Below are 13,976 nucleotides of genomic sequence, written 5' to 3' on the forward strand. Positions count from 1 at the left end.
ATTTCTGCAAAAATGGAGCTTCAAGTTGAAGTTGGTTTCATTTATATATCAGTTGAAATGAACTAAAGTGTATTAAACATAAAAGTATAATTTGGACTTATAAAATGAATCTTGACTTGTACATATGAAGATGGTAGAAAGATACACCCAAGAAAAACAGGTGACATGCAAAGCTACTGATACTTTTCTAAAATCTGCCTTTTAGTAAAGTGCTGTCGCTTTTCACTTTTTCGGTTTGCATCCCAAAACACGGGTCACCTTTCCTTGAGGAGCCTCTTTAGTCATTTCAGATGAAGGATACAGCATTACCCATGGCCAACTGAACACATACCAGGCAGGTATTTTTAGACTGTTCAGACAGAAAAAACACAAGTGAAAGTTCCACTTCAGTTATTTGTGTTGTGTGAAGAACTGGCTTGAGTTGGTGAAGCAAGGTTAATGTGAGGAGTCTGACAGCAGCCCTGATACAGAACATGCCAGTTCTTCTGAAATTACTGTCTGTGGGAGCATGTGCAGCCATATAGTATTCTACAGAGGAGAAAACGAATGAAGTGACCAAAGAAAACTGTTGATGAGCATAACACTTGAAACATGCCAAGAAGATATATGTTGATGGATAATACGTGTCCCAACAGAAGCCAGCCTAGTTCATCATCTTGTGGCTTGGCAGCACTGGGGTAACTTGTCATAGCAAAAAGTGTTACAGAGCTGAAATTTGGCTGTGCTGAACTACCTGATATTTTTCAAGCCTTTGTTCTGGACTCGTGTGTTGATGCTAATTCATCTGTGACACCTCTGAGCTGCAGTTCTCCTAAAATCTGGAACAACTATGAATAGAGCAGAAGGGAGACCTGTGGTACCAAAAGCTCTTATGTGGTTCATTTAAAAAGCAACTCCATCATCATCCTATGTAAATTTTAAGCATATCCCCTGGATTGGACTGCCATTACTAGCAGCAGAAATCCTTCCATAGTGTTTTTACTTCACTTTCTTAGGAATGTAAAGCACTTTGTGCCAAAGGAATGTGGTGGCTTAAGTTAGTGCTAAAGCATGTGCTGAGAATGGTAGAGTCTGCCCTGTGGCAGAGCAAAAGCTGGAGATGCAGTTTCTGACCTGGAGGTGCTGTGGTTCCTGAAAGCAGAAGTAAATGATATTCCTGACCGGTGGAAGCTTTCCAGTCTGATCACAGTTGCTCCTCTTTTCCCCACTGTAAGGCCCAGTACTATTTTACTTCTCAGAAGAGGATATGTGATCAATATGGAAGTCTCAAGCAAGGATGACAGAGCTATTTCCTTTGCTTTGGTGCTCACCTCAAAGGGGCTCTACTTTTGTTTGTTAGTTTATCTAGTGTTAATACTAAATCATTAGTTTTCTTCCTGAATCTTACAGTGCTTGTTTGTAGCTCCTGTGCGTGGTATTTCTGTTCCCCATCTTCTGGAAAGTGGGAAGAAAAAGAAAATGAGCTATAACAGAAATAAATGTTGGCTAAGTTCTCAAAATTTGATACTATTTTTGCAGAATTATATGCCAGAATCTATGGTGATGCATTTAGCAGTTTAGCCTAAATCTAGTCAATTCATATATATATATATATATATATATATGTATATTCTAAATCTGTGTAACTTCATGTATTTTACAGCGTTTGTTGTGGGTGATGAGTACTACTGAAGAAGTTCAGGCTGAGGGAAGTCTTTTCCTATCCATCCTACTCATCACCGTGGTTACTCTCACTTCTCTGGCAGAATACAGCACCTTTCTCATAGGTGCCAGGCACCGCGTTATCTATGGAAACCATCAAACACTCTCAACAGCTGGGAGAAACAGAAAAAAATGTTTAGAAAATGAACAGAACTGAGGCCAGCAGGGATAGTATTTCTTGTAGCACAGAAATTATTCACTGATGCTGTTTGTGGACCAGCGCAAGCTACAACGTGCGCCACAGCTCATTCATTTTGTAGTCAAATATTGCCAGGAGCTTTAAATTAGGAGTCCTTGTTTGTGTTCTTACTGTAGTTACTGGAAGTAATATTGTACTTCTCGTTCATACGACGACAAAATAAATATATGGCAACTCAGTAGTGTTAGGTTACCTGTCCTCTAGGGTACAGTTTCATGATCTGCTGGAGTGAGTAGCAAAACCAGCTATAGAAACTTGCTCTTCCCTTACCAACACCAGCTGCTTCTTCCACCTGCACTCTTTCTCCGTCCACTTCAATTCTTCAAGGAAAGTCATTTTGTGAGGCCGTGTGGTTAAACTGCTCTGAGAAACCATCCAAGTTATAAATTGATCTAGTTTCCTTATCCAGTTCACTGCACAGCCCCATGGACAGTTCTTTTGGTGTAACTGAGGCATCAGAGGAGGAACAAGCCTCGGGCTCCTGCACCTGGCATTGGCTCCAAAAGAAACTTCCTCAAAGTACGCTTGTTTCAGACATCTGCTTGCTCCGAGGGAGCTGGTGAGACCTTCAACTGTTCTCTAGAAGCTTCATGCTGTCCTCGTGGTGACCTTGCTGTGATCTTTACAAAAAATGATGCCTCTTTCAGGAAGTCGTGTTCTGTTCTGTTTTTGCAAGTATTTGTTATCTTGCACTTTAACATCTGATATTGTGGTAGGAGAGTGGGATGCGTTCATAGTCCACCTAAGAAGGCCAAGTAGAGCGTACATGCTGGGTAAAACAAATCTCTGTCCTGCAGGGTAGCTCCAACACTCCACCTTGAATGCACACAACATGCTTGCCAAGCATTGTTAACAGACTGACAGTTGGAGAATTATCTGTACAAAATAGGAGCAGCAGGATTAAACATTAAATAAAAATCATGGGAAAGTAATGTGTTGTTGCATCACGCTCGCACACACCTCAGTCACTAAAATAAGCAAGAGGTTAAGTCCATGCCTCAGCACTTGGACCTATTGCTGCTGTGTGTGTCTGCCTCTCCTAATCAGTGTTTGTAAACTTACTTGTGTAGTAGCACGTTGTGCATGATTCCAGTTGGCAAGAGTTTGCAGTGACAAGTGTGATGTTTTTGTCAGATTGCATCCAAGTATAGAAGGAAGTAGCATGAACATAACGAATGTGAAATTTGCAGTGAACCTGCAGATTTTAATATTCTCCAGAAGCACAGATCATAGAATCACTGAATGGTTTGGGTTGGAAGGGACCTTAAGGACTACCTGGTTCCACCCCCTGCCATGGGCAGGGACACCTCCCCCCAGACCAGGCTGCCCAAAGCCCCATCCAGCCTGGCCTTGAGCACCTCCAGGGATGGGGCATCCACAGCTTCTCTGGGCAGCCTGTGCCAGCGCCTCACCACCCTCATAGTGAATAATTTCATCCTAATATCTAATCTAAATCTACCCTCTTTCAACTTGAGACTGTTACCCTTGTCCTATGACTCACAGATGAACTGCAACTGCTCTATCTGATGCCAAATGAAAAGTCATCATTACCTAATAGTAAAGAGGTGCTAAGAAAGGAGGGTAAGAATGTATTTCTTGGGTGGAAGGCAGTCAGATACCCAAAGCACCACCACATTCTTTTTTTGTTTGTTTGTTCTTTACTGGAATAATAAGGGGGTAAACAGACTGATATTTCCTTGTCTTTCATTACCTTAGCTCCTATAAATCAGTGTCTTGCCGATCCATCACTTGACCCCACCTCAGATGGCTAGTATGACATCCTGCACGTAAGAAGATTAACAGAGCAACTGTACTACAAATCCTTTGACTGATCAGTTGGACTGATCCTGAACTGAACTGGTGTAATGCATAGAGTAATGTTGATGGTCTAGTGCATTTGCAGACAAAGGAGGGTATTTGAGTAACCTTGAATGCAATTTTCTGGAATACATGAACAGGCAACAGTAGGTTTTTTGATGTTGATGCAATCTCTGAGATACTGTAAGGTTGGCTCCTATGTAAAATCTCTAAAGTTCTCTATCTGGATACTTGGCAGTGAAGCACACCTCACAGTGTTTTTTGCCAAGGGTATGGCCCTTGATGCTCCTAAAGGTCCTTCAGAACAAGCTAGAAGGGTTTTCCAAGTATATGGGCCTGGGGTTAACGGCTTTATACCTGACACTCTCCCAGAAGACATAATGAAGTGATTGGACCTTGTTTCAGGTCCTGAATATATAAACCTCACAAAGATCAAATTAGACCCAGAGGGACTGGGCATCATATTACTGAGTCCCTTTCTGCAATAACTTTTCCCTGAACCAGGATCTGGAGTTCCAGAGTCATTCACTGTTTACCACTGCAGTAGATTGAAGTGATCTAACCGTTAACAAAAAGGTTGTGGATATAGAAGGGATAGCAGTTGATAAGGGTTTTGAAGAACCAGTGCTACAGACTGAGGAGGACACCCCTGTAAAGCGCTGCTTGCAAAGCAAATGACTGTCTATTGTATTTCTGCAGACTACAGATCAGTCTCCTTCCTTAAACTGATATGTTTAATTTAAACCATTGAAAAATGCTGGTGATGTAGAACAAGGGATTTGTTAGGGCTGAACAAAATGGCTTAGAGGGAATTTTGCTGGAGACATATCTATTGTCTTCTTAGCACCTTATACTGGGTAGATAACAACGCATACCAATCTGTCAGAGTGGAAAGTAAAACTAAGTGATCTGGTGAATTTGCTCTGAAACATTGTCTCTTTAAGGCTCATTTGAAGGAACATCGTTAAGGCAGTGTTATCCTTCTCTTGAATTTGGCCTGATTATGTTTCAGGTATGTGCTTGTGTTGTGAGCCTGTTTAGAAAAATCAGGTAATAAACTATCTGAGAACAAATCCACTGCAGTTTCACGCTGTTCCAGCCTTTTCTGTTCAGATGGTCTTGATCTTACAGCTGGAACTGTCCATCTGTGAATTCTCAATTCACGTGTACCGATTTTGCCGGAGCACTTTGACAAAAATTGCAGTCTGCTCTGGAAGAAGAGAGGGGCATTCATTTTCTGCTTCTGTCCTCAGTATGTCCTCTGTCATGTGCAGTGCTGAAGTCAGCTTGTAAATCATACAGATTGGTATGCAGCTGGTCAGAGGGGAAAAGGGATTGTTGCTCCAGGAGCAGAAATAAGACAACCTGAAGTGATCATCTTGTTTGGCTGGTACGTGCTTAGTTGTTGAACGTGGGAACTTGTGGACATAGAGAAACAATAACTATCAGATAAATGCGGTGACAACATATATAAAATATGCCAGGCTACTTCATGCCTAGCTTCCTCTCATGTGTGTTCTTTTGTAACTGGAAACCTAACTTGGGAAGGAAAGAAAACAACATAAAAGATGCATCAAGTTTGACCTGAGAATGCAAGAAGTTGAGTTATGGTTCGGGTAGAGAAAGGCATGGTGGTTTGGGTTTTTTATGGATTTTTTTCTTACTGTGAGGGTGAACAGTTCTAACCAGGTAGTTTATTTGTATATACACATGATTTTTTAATTGTTTGTATAGTGTATTTTGTCTTAAAGTGAATAAAAGTGGTCTGTTTTTTAACAAGTATTGGAGACTATCCCAATACTGTTTTTCGTATCTGATTTAACCTTTCTTGTATTTCTGGTGCCTGCCTTTATGAAATAACTTTTTCTCAAGGTCATCTGCTGTACTTTTTTTTTTATTGTCTGTTTTGTGATGGTCTATTTCTTACCCCAGGATCTTAAGTGGTCTTGTTGGTACCTGGCTCCAGATTAAAGAATCATCAACAATTACCTCCAGCATCTCTGTTTCTGAGCCAGTTATGTGCTCTTGTATTTTTATCTTGGAACAGTATCTCCAATATCTTAATGATTTTTCTTTGCAGTGCCTTGTCAAATGTTGTACTAAAATACGGCTCTATTATACCTACAGAGTTCTCATTATCTACTTGGTATGGATTATTAAAAGCTCAGAAAGAGAAAAAAAGATTGGGTTAGTCAATAGCAATTTCAGTTCAGTTTACCAACCCACGCCAGCCATTATGCCTGCTTCACTAGTTGCTGGGACATGCCTTTTCTTTTCCCCAGGTTCCTTTTCCCCAGCTGAATTTGTGTTCTGATTTTCTATATCCAGTACAATGTATGTTTTATGATTCTGTATTGAATGGAAGGAGGTGCAATTAAGTGAAAGAGCTGGCACACAGACAGCGAGAGGTGCAAGCAGCAACTGGAAAATCCTTTCTCTTTCTCCCACTCCAAATTAACGCGATGACAGAAATTTAGCCTTTTAAGCTGTGTTTCTGCTCCAAGTCTAAAGGAATACAATGGAGAAATGATGTTCACTGGAACGACAGCGATGGCTGTATGAGATGAAGTCCCAAACTGCAGCACATCTAAGCAAACCTCTTGTAATACATTGGATACTTAAGAATGTTTCATGGCCTGGTACAGAAACTTTTTTACTGGAAAGTAGTGCTGCCATTGCTTAGCAAGCAAAAAAATACATATAAACCAACTCAATTAACCAGTTTGACAGGGTAATTTTAACTGTGGCATTAATATTAATGCTGTTAATGGCTTTAATGACTTTCAATTAAGCTCAGTATTAATATATCTAAAAAAATGGGATGGCATGGTTTTGGTTTACGTGGTAGAGTACTTGGGTAAACGAACACAGGTATTACTGGCAAATTCAGTTTGTGGATTATGCACACATTCGTCTAAAAGCCAGCAGTTTAAGGACACACCACAAGATTTCTTGAAAATTCTTCATAAATTCTGTCTACTTAAGACTCTGTAAGCCCACTTGTTTAAGTATGCCTTTACGCTATAAAGCTTGCATAGAAATCTTACAAAACTGTAGAACAACCGTATGCATATCCTGTTCATGGCAGTAAAGCCAGCTGGGATCTAAATGTGGGTGAGGAGGGACGGCCTCGGGAAGAAGACATGATCATATAGCATGGCTCTTTAGACTTCGGTTTTATGTTGCTGTGTGAGAGAAAGGCCCTCTGTGGTTAATGAGACGTGCCTTGTGCAGTCCTGAGCAGGGCAGCTTTTGCTCTCAGCACCTACATCTTGGTTCTGATGGGCTCGTGCTTAATGGTTTTCAGGTGCTGGCCCCTCGCATGGGCCACCACACACACTGCTCATGCACCCATCTACCTTTAGCTTCTTTTTTTGGCTCAGGACCGTTTATTCAAGTGCTTTATGCCAATTCACCTTAATGTTGAATTTCCTTATGACAACTGTATTTGTGGAGGCAGGGAAGACTGTAATTAGGTAATTATTAAGTGTTTGTTAATTAAAATTCACAGTCATAGTTAAGATGTTTGTGTTGGCATATTCTGACAATTAATAAAAAGTGTGTGTATGTATGTCATGTGCTTCCATTAACTTTTGAAAATTCGACATTACATTTTGTTTTGAGTATACTGGCAGGCTTTCATGAAAAGCCATGAGTTTGTGGGGAAAAATAGAGGGGTTTTGAGTCTGATGTAGTTATTGCAGCAGCAGGTGGCACGGTCTGTGTTCTGAAAAATGAAGTACAATACCATACGTATTATATGGTACTGTACAGATCATTACAGCACACAGATGGAGTAGGAATAGTGCAGGATAGTTGATTCTGCACATCATAAATTCCACAAGCTGTTCTTTGGTGGTGGGGAGGGAGCAGTGTCTTGTTCCAAGCTGTATGCTTGCTTACAAGCATGTAAGGAACGGGGGGGGGCACTGGCATATTGCATCTGAGGTCAGGTGTTGCTAGCTTAAGCCCAAGGGTTTGCACAGTGATGGTGCCGTTACTTTGTCACTTTTTGCTGATAATAATGTTTCAGATGAGCTTAGCCCTTGACCAGTCCTCAGGCCTATAAGAAGTCATGCATTTTTAATGCTTTAAGGAGGCACATGTTCAGTATTTGGTACAGGATTTATTTTTCACAAGTCCCGTTACTGAAATCTGTAGTAGTGCTGTGTTTAAGATAGCAGGATGATAGACCACGTCCTCCAGATGTCTTCCTTCTACTTCTCAAAAAGGCAGCACCGTGGGTAGAAAGGGTTTGGAAATACAAGATCTAGAGGTTAGATTGTGATGATGTTGTGCTTTACAACTTGTGTATCTTGATCAAGAGCCCAGACAGCTGAGAAACCTTCTAGTAGCACTAACAGTTTGTTACGACCAGGAGGAGGAGTGCATACACTTAGATGTTTGAACACAGTATACTTTTTTAGAACTCGTTTAAAACCACATCCTTCCATCTGTGATGCTTCCTTGCTACTCAGCGTCTCCACAAGAATGTGTTTTCTCTGCAGAGCCAATCACTCAACATTCAAGCAAGCGATTTTTGTGGAGCATAGTAGGTCAGACTATTTGCTAACTTGTGGGAGAGTTGCCTCATCATCACAAAGTGAAAGCAGTGAGATCTGCCTGGATTTCGTGACTTTGTGAATCATTCCCAGGTTTTTTAGTCATCAGGTAGGAAAGCAGCTGAAGTTAGTGACTGTTTCTGAAAATATAGCTGCATGTAGATCTTGCCCAGTACAGGAAAATAAATTAGTGGTACAGTGGAGTTTACATATCTCAATCCGTGCTTAAGAATTCTGCACATAACTCACCAGCTACCTTTTAAGGCTCTATCTGGATGGCTTTGATTTGCTTGTCTAATCTGTGTTAACCTTCTCACTATTATTAATATTTACTGCTGCTTTGCTCTAACTCACCACTCTGTTTCCTCTCGTTGGCATAAAGGACGGGACATTATCTACCTTTGATGGTTCATCATTTAAATGCTCATTGAAAGTCTCATCCTTTTCCCATAATCTTTCTGTATAATATGAATATCTAGTTAAAACTAGAAGAGTTGATATGCAAGGGAGTTAATGTTGAATTTATTTCGGGGAAAACTAGGTGCATTGAAGTCAAATCCTTTCAAAAGTGGAGTCCAAAATTTCTCTTAGTTTGAGTGTCTAGTTAACAGAATTTAGTCAGCAGAATCTTTCTCCTTAGCCAATGCCATTTTCTTGCCAAATTGAATTTCCCTTGGAAATAAAATCACCTTTTAGAGTTGTGAACAAACAATTTGTATAGCAAGATTTTCACCAGTAACACATTTATAACTCAGATCTGGATATGAAGCTCTAATTGTACGTACAAGAAATGAGGTACCTTGTGTTCACAGTAAATGAATTTTCATGAATGATAGACAGAGCTTGGTTTACAGCTCTGACTTCTGATATTTTCTCTGGATTTGTGGTTTACAAACTTTCTGGTTTATGGGATCACTTGGAAAAATTGGTTTTGCTGTGTTTGTCTGGTATGGTAAAACTAACATTTACCAAAATCAGGAACTTAGAAGAAACTGGAGACTTTGGATGAAGGTCTCTGTTTTGCTTCATGAAATACAGGTAGCAACCTGTGAACATTTATTAGGGGATATGAGTAATATGGAAGAAACGTGTATGCAGTTTACATAGTCTTATATAATCTTTTATTTTTCCCTCACACTGCTTTTCTTTCTGCCTTTCACTCATTGTTGCAGATTTTTCTTCCAACTTGAGTTGCAGTACTGCTTGGTGTTCTTAGCTTTGGACTGTAAAATGAAACACCGTTGGAGGCACGTACAGACTATGCTGCAAAGTAGAGAGGTATTTTTAATTGAATTGCATTCCACCAGAACTAGGTCATTGTTCTCTAAGACTGTCTGAATTAAGTACAAACTAAAGCATTCTAGTTAAATTGGTCCATTGCTCGATTCACAGCGAAGAAAACAATGTCTTTACTGACAAAGCCAGCATAGTTATAATGTAAATATACAATGGTGATGGATTTTATCCTTCTAACCAAAACTTTAGGATGGGAAGCAGGCAATGATACATTTGGTGTCATTTACATGTGGATAAACACAGATTTTTTTATTTTTATTTTTTCCAAACTGAATGAAAAAAGAGAAAAGGGTAAGTTTGGAATACTGTGAAGTGTGATACTTTTGAAAACCTTTTTTAATTTTTTTTTTCCTCCAGAGAAGCATGGTAAAATTGCAATACAGATTTTATGCAGAAACACCTACAGTAAAACTTTTAGTATTTCTCAAAAGCATTCCTCAGAGTAAATAAAACTATTAAATGAAAATTTATATTAGTGTTTACTCTGCAGCACAGCTTATCTTGGAAGCTAGCAGTTTTCTGTCTCAAGTGGTATTACCAATCATATAGCAAATAGGATTATGAGTTTAAAATGGTTTCTTTTATTTGTTTTTAGACCACTGGCACATAATGTGGTTTATACAAATATAAAAATAAAGTTTAGCAATCGTTAAAGGTGAATTTGTGACGTTACGTTCAAAATCTTTAATATCTCTGTTGCTACAGTCACATTTTCTGTAACATAGAATAGTTTTCTTGTTTTGACAATCCTCCCTTACACAACAGGCACAACTTTTACCTCATGAAGGAAACGTATGTTTCTAATCTGTCATTTCTAACAGTCTTTGTTACTAGCTCTTTGCAGTGTGTTACTAGCTCTTTGTAGTGAGGGGATAGCATCTTTCAGCATATATATGATTGACAAGTTTTTCAGAATGGAAAGGAAGACAGTAAATTTTAAACAAATCTCTATCTCACCACGAAATGCATTAACATTGGCAAATCCAAAAGGTTGCGTTTTTGGAGGTGAACCAGAACTTGCAACTAACTGTGTATATATGTATACAACAAGATCTTTTCTATCTATCTGGGACTTCAGGGAAGTTTTTTTTTTGTCTTCTTATTTGCATGGATGTAAGTTTAAATTACTTCTGTGCTTTTAGGAAAGCGAGGCTGTTGGTTCTTTTTTCCAAAAAGAGTCAACATTTTAAAATGTTGTTCATATATTTTAAAGTATCTTCCTTTCTATTGTGTTGATTTTCCTCTTGACCCCTCTTGCTAGCTGGAAGATGTGTCTTCTTGTAGATCTGTAGACCTGGTGCTGCACAGGTGATGCAGCTCCTGTTCCCGAGCCTGGAAGGGCATTTTGGGCACTGGGAGCTGACAGGACTGGATGACATTTGGCCCTTTTTTTCAGTTATTTGTGAGGAAGAATTCAGCCTCATTGGATCTCATGTATAATGTTAGAGTGTTTTTCATGCCAGCTCTTTCTTGAAATGCATTCTGCTCCAGTGTGTGTATTTTATTTAATCTTGCAAATATTTTCTTGAAATCTGTCATTCAGCTCTGCCAGCCATGCCTTCCAAACACAAGACTCCTCTATTCTTGATGTTTTGTGATGTAATTTTAGAAATGTAACAGTTCTGCTTCTTTTGGTGAAGATACTTAAAAAAATGTTGGAATTGCCCATTTCTCTCTGAGACTTGTGTCAAAGTAAATGTCACTATATGATGTAACAGAGACAACCTGAGTTTCTTAACTAAGAACTTTGACATGTGCTTAGACTGGAGGCTGAGAGATTTGGGATGAACTCAGTCATCTCTTTCCTTCGAAGTGTGCTTATCATTCTTACACAAACGGTCTGTGTGTTTAGATTCGCCCAGGATTTGCAGTTCTGTGGGCAAATGATATTTATACAGACTGACAGTAGAAGGAGGTGATGGAAAGCAGGAAGTGATCTCTGCTGGAGGGTCTGTGAGAGGCCAGGTCATCTGAAAAAAGGGATGAGGATAATGTGGCAGCTGGAGCATGGACACTTGCAAAGTATCTGCTGAAACCCACATTTCCAAAACCTGAGGCAGGACTGTCACCATAGGACCCTTCTTAGGGGCGGCAGGGGAAGCAACACCACGTACACACTATTTACAAGCAGGTATGGAGAAGCAATACATGAAGCATTATTGTGTATTCCATAGTAAGTTAACTCCTCACACTGATCAAATAGAATCACAGAATCATTAAGGTTGGAAGAGACCTCCAATATCATCTGGTCCAACCATCCCCCTACCACCAATGTCACCCACTAAACCCTGTCCCTAAGCACCACGTCCAACCTCTCCTTAAACACCCCTAGGGACGGTGACTCCGCCACCTCCCTGGGCAACCCGTCCCAATGCCTGACTGCTCTTTCTGAGAAGAAATGTCTCCTAATTTCTAACCTAAACCTCCTGTGGCACAACTCGAGGCCATTCCCGCTAGTCCTATCACTGGTTATCTGTGAGAAGAGGCCGACCCTCAGCTCCCCACTCCTTCCTTTCAGGGAGCTGTAGAGAGCAATAAGGTCTGCCCTGAGCCTCCTCTTCTCCAGACTAAACACCGCCAGCTCCCTCAGCCGCTCCTCACAGGACTTGTGCTCCAGGCCCTTCACCAGCTTCGTAGCCCTTCTCTGGACATGCTCCAGGGCCTAGTTTCTGAAGGTGTTAGTTCTGATGTAGGCAAAATCCAAGCAGAGTGATTTCCTTTGGTTTATTTACACAGAGGTGAGAGGAACACATGCATGCATACACACACACAGAGAAGAGTGAGTGTTTTAAGATCCAGAGTTGGGTCATTTTGTGTACATAACAAGCTGATACACAAATAAATTCAGGATACAGTAGAATGTGGTGTATCTGTGGGTATGAGGTGAAACTGTCGGTATGTCAGTACAGGCATTTGTCACACTGGTGGAGCTGGCAAAGTGGCACGTGTGGCTTCTGCCATATTTATCAAGCCAAGCACAGAGACAGCTGCACACTTCAGTGAACCGTGATAAACCATTACCAGCTTGAGGTTGTGCTCTGTTGACTGAACACCACAAAACTGCTGTATGGATCTAACTTTATAGTTACATGCCATTTCACCTGCCGCTTTTTGCTGAATTACTGAATTTTGATTGCCTATATAAGGGGAGGTGCTGAGGTGACAATTTATCTGACATTTATGTATGTATTTACTTCAGAAACATCAGAGTAGGTTTGTTTCTGTGTGTAGATAAGACAGTAACCAAAGTGGATTGATTTTAAATAAGTTAATTAAAATAAGTAATTTAAATGTGTTTAACATTAATAAGCAAGAAGCTTGATAAAATAAATTTAGTCCTGTTTTGAATTTACTCAAACCAGAACTTTCGGACAAGTTAGACATTGTGACAGAGTAGACTAACACCATCATGTGATTGTTATAGGGACCTTAGAGGCTTTTTAGCTTTTTTAGTCCGTTTTGTGCTGTTGAGAAGTGTTTTACCACGTGTGCAGCTAAGCTAACCTGACATCTAGCTGTCTCTGAGAGTATTGGCCTCCTTTATATTCCCTTCTGATGGCTGAAGCAGATAAACTGGCCAACCCAAACCAAAAAATCCCTAATCCTAGAGAGAAGTTTGTTGAGAAATGAAGTCATATCTAGTGCTGATGGAGAGAGCAAAGAGGGTGGCACTTTGTGGTGGCAGTCAGCTGTTAGAATGGCTGTCCATGCTGCAGAACATCCCTCCCTGCAAGAGCTGTGTGTGCTCTCCTCCCCGAAGCACCAGGTGTAAACCTGGCGAGTCGTAGAAAGCCTGTTCTGATGTACCAGGTGTTAAGCAGTTGGAGAGATGCGAACTAGGCGTTGCACAGGGATGGGTTAATTCCCAGTTATTGTCAAGATGTTGGAAGGAAATTACAACTTCTTAGTTCTGTTCTTTGCCAGGAGGGGAACTGAATCTGGGGTGACAATCTTTTAGAGGCAGTGCTGTCATTTATTTCTTTGCAGAGCACGTGCAGACATCAAGGTTAAGGTCATAGCAGTATTGCCATGTTCTCACCTTGTTCGTTCCTTGGTCTTTAAAATAAAATCTTGTTTTCCTTCAAGAGGAAACAAGAAACCGGAGCAAGAGTAGAAGCTGAATTTAATTTTAACTTGATCAGGCTGAGACAACCCACAATTCTGTCTGTCATTAACGTAAGATTACTTAGCTGCCTAGTTAAGAATGAACAGAAAGCTTTATTAAATATTGCAGTAAGAGACTTACTAAGACCTGTCCAGACACTGAGCTGTAGCACAACAGAAATGCAGTGCCTGCAGGCAGAAGGACCTATCCATTGCAGCACATACCTCCATCTTATAAAGACCCAGGGTTTGAAATAAGGGGCTTGTTACTTAATGGCTTTATGTGAGGGAGAAAG

The 13,976-nt window shown here is 40.3% G+C and overlaps 1 protein-coding gene and 1 pseudogene across 1 annotated transcript in view; both read left to right on the plus strand.

Moving 5' to 3' along the window:
* PDXK (pyridoxal kinase) overlaps positions 1–13,976 on the plus strand; it is a 45,792-nt gene that overhangs the window by 5,629 nt on the left and 26,187 nt on the right. The window lies entirely within an intron of this gene.
* On the plus strand, positions 3,344–6,585 carry LOC118160872 (annotated as a pseudogene).

This window comes from Oxyura jamaicensis, chromosome 1, assembly GCF_011077185.1.
Source record: "Oxyura jamaicensis isolate SHBP4307 breed ruddy duck chromosome 1, BPBGC_Ojam_1.0, whole genome shotgun sequence".
NCBI classification, from domain to species: Eukaryota; Metazoa; Chordata; class Aves; order Anseriformes; family Anatidae; genus Oxyura; species Oxyura jamaicensis.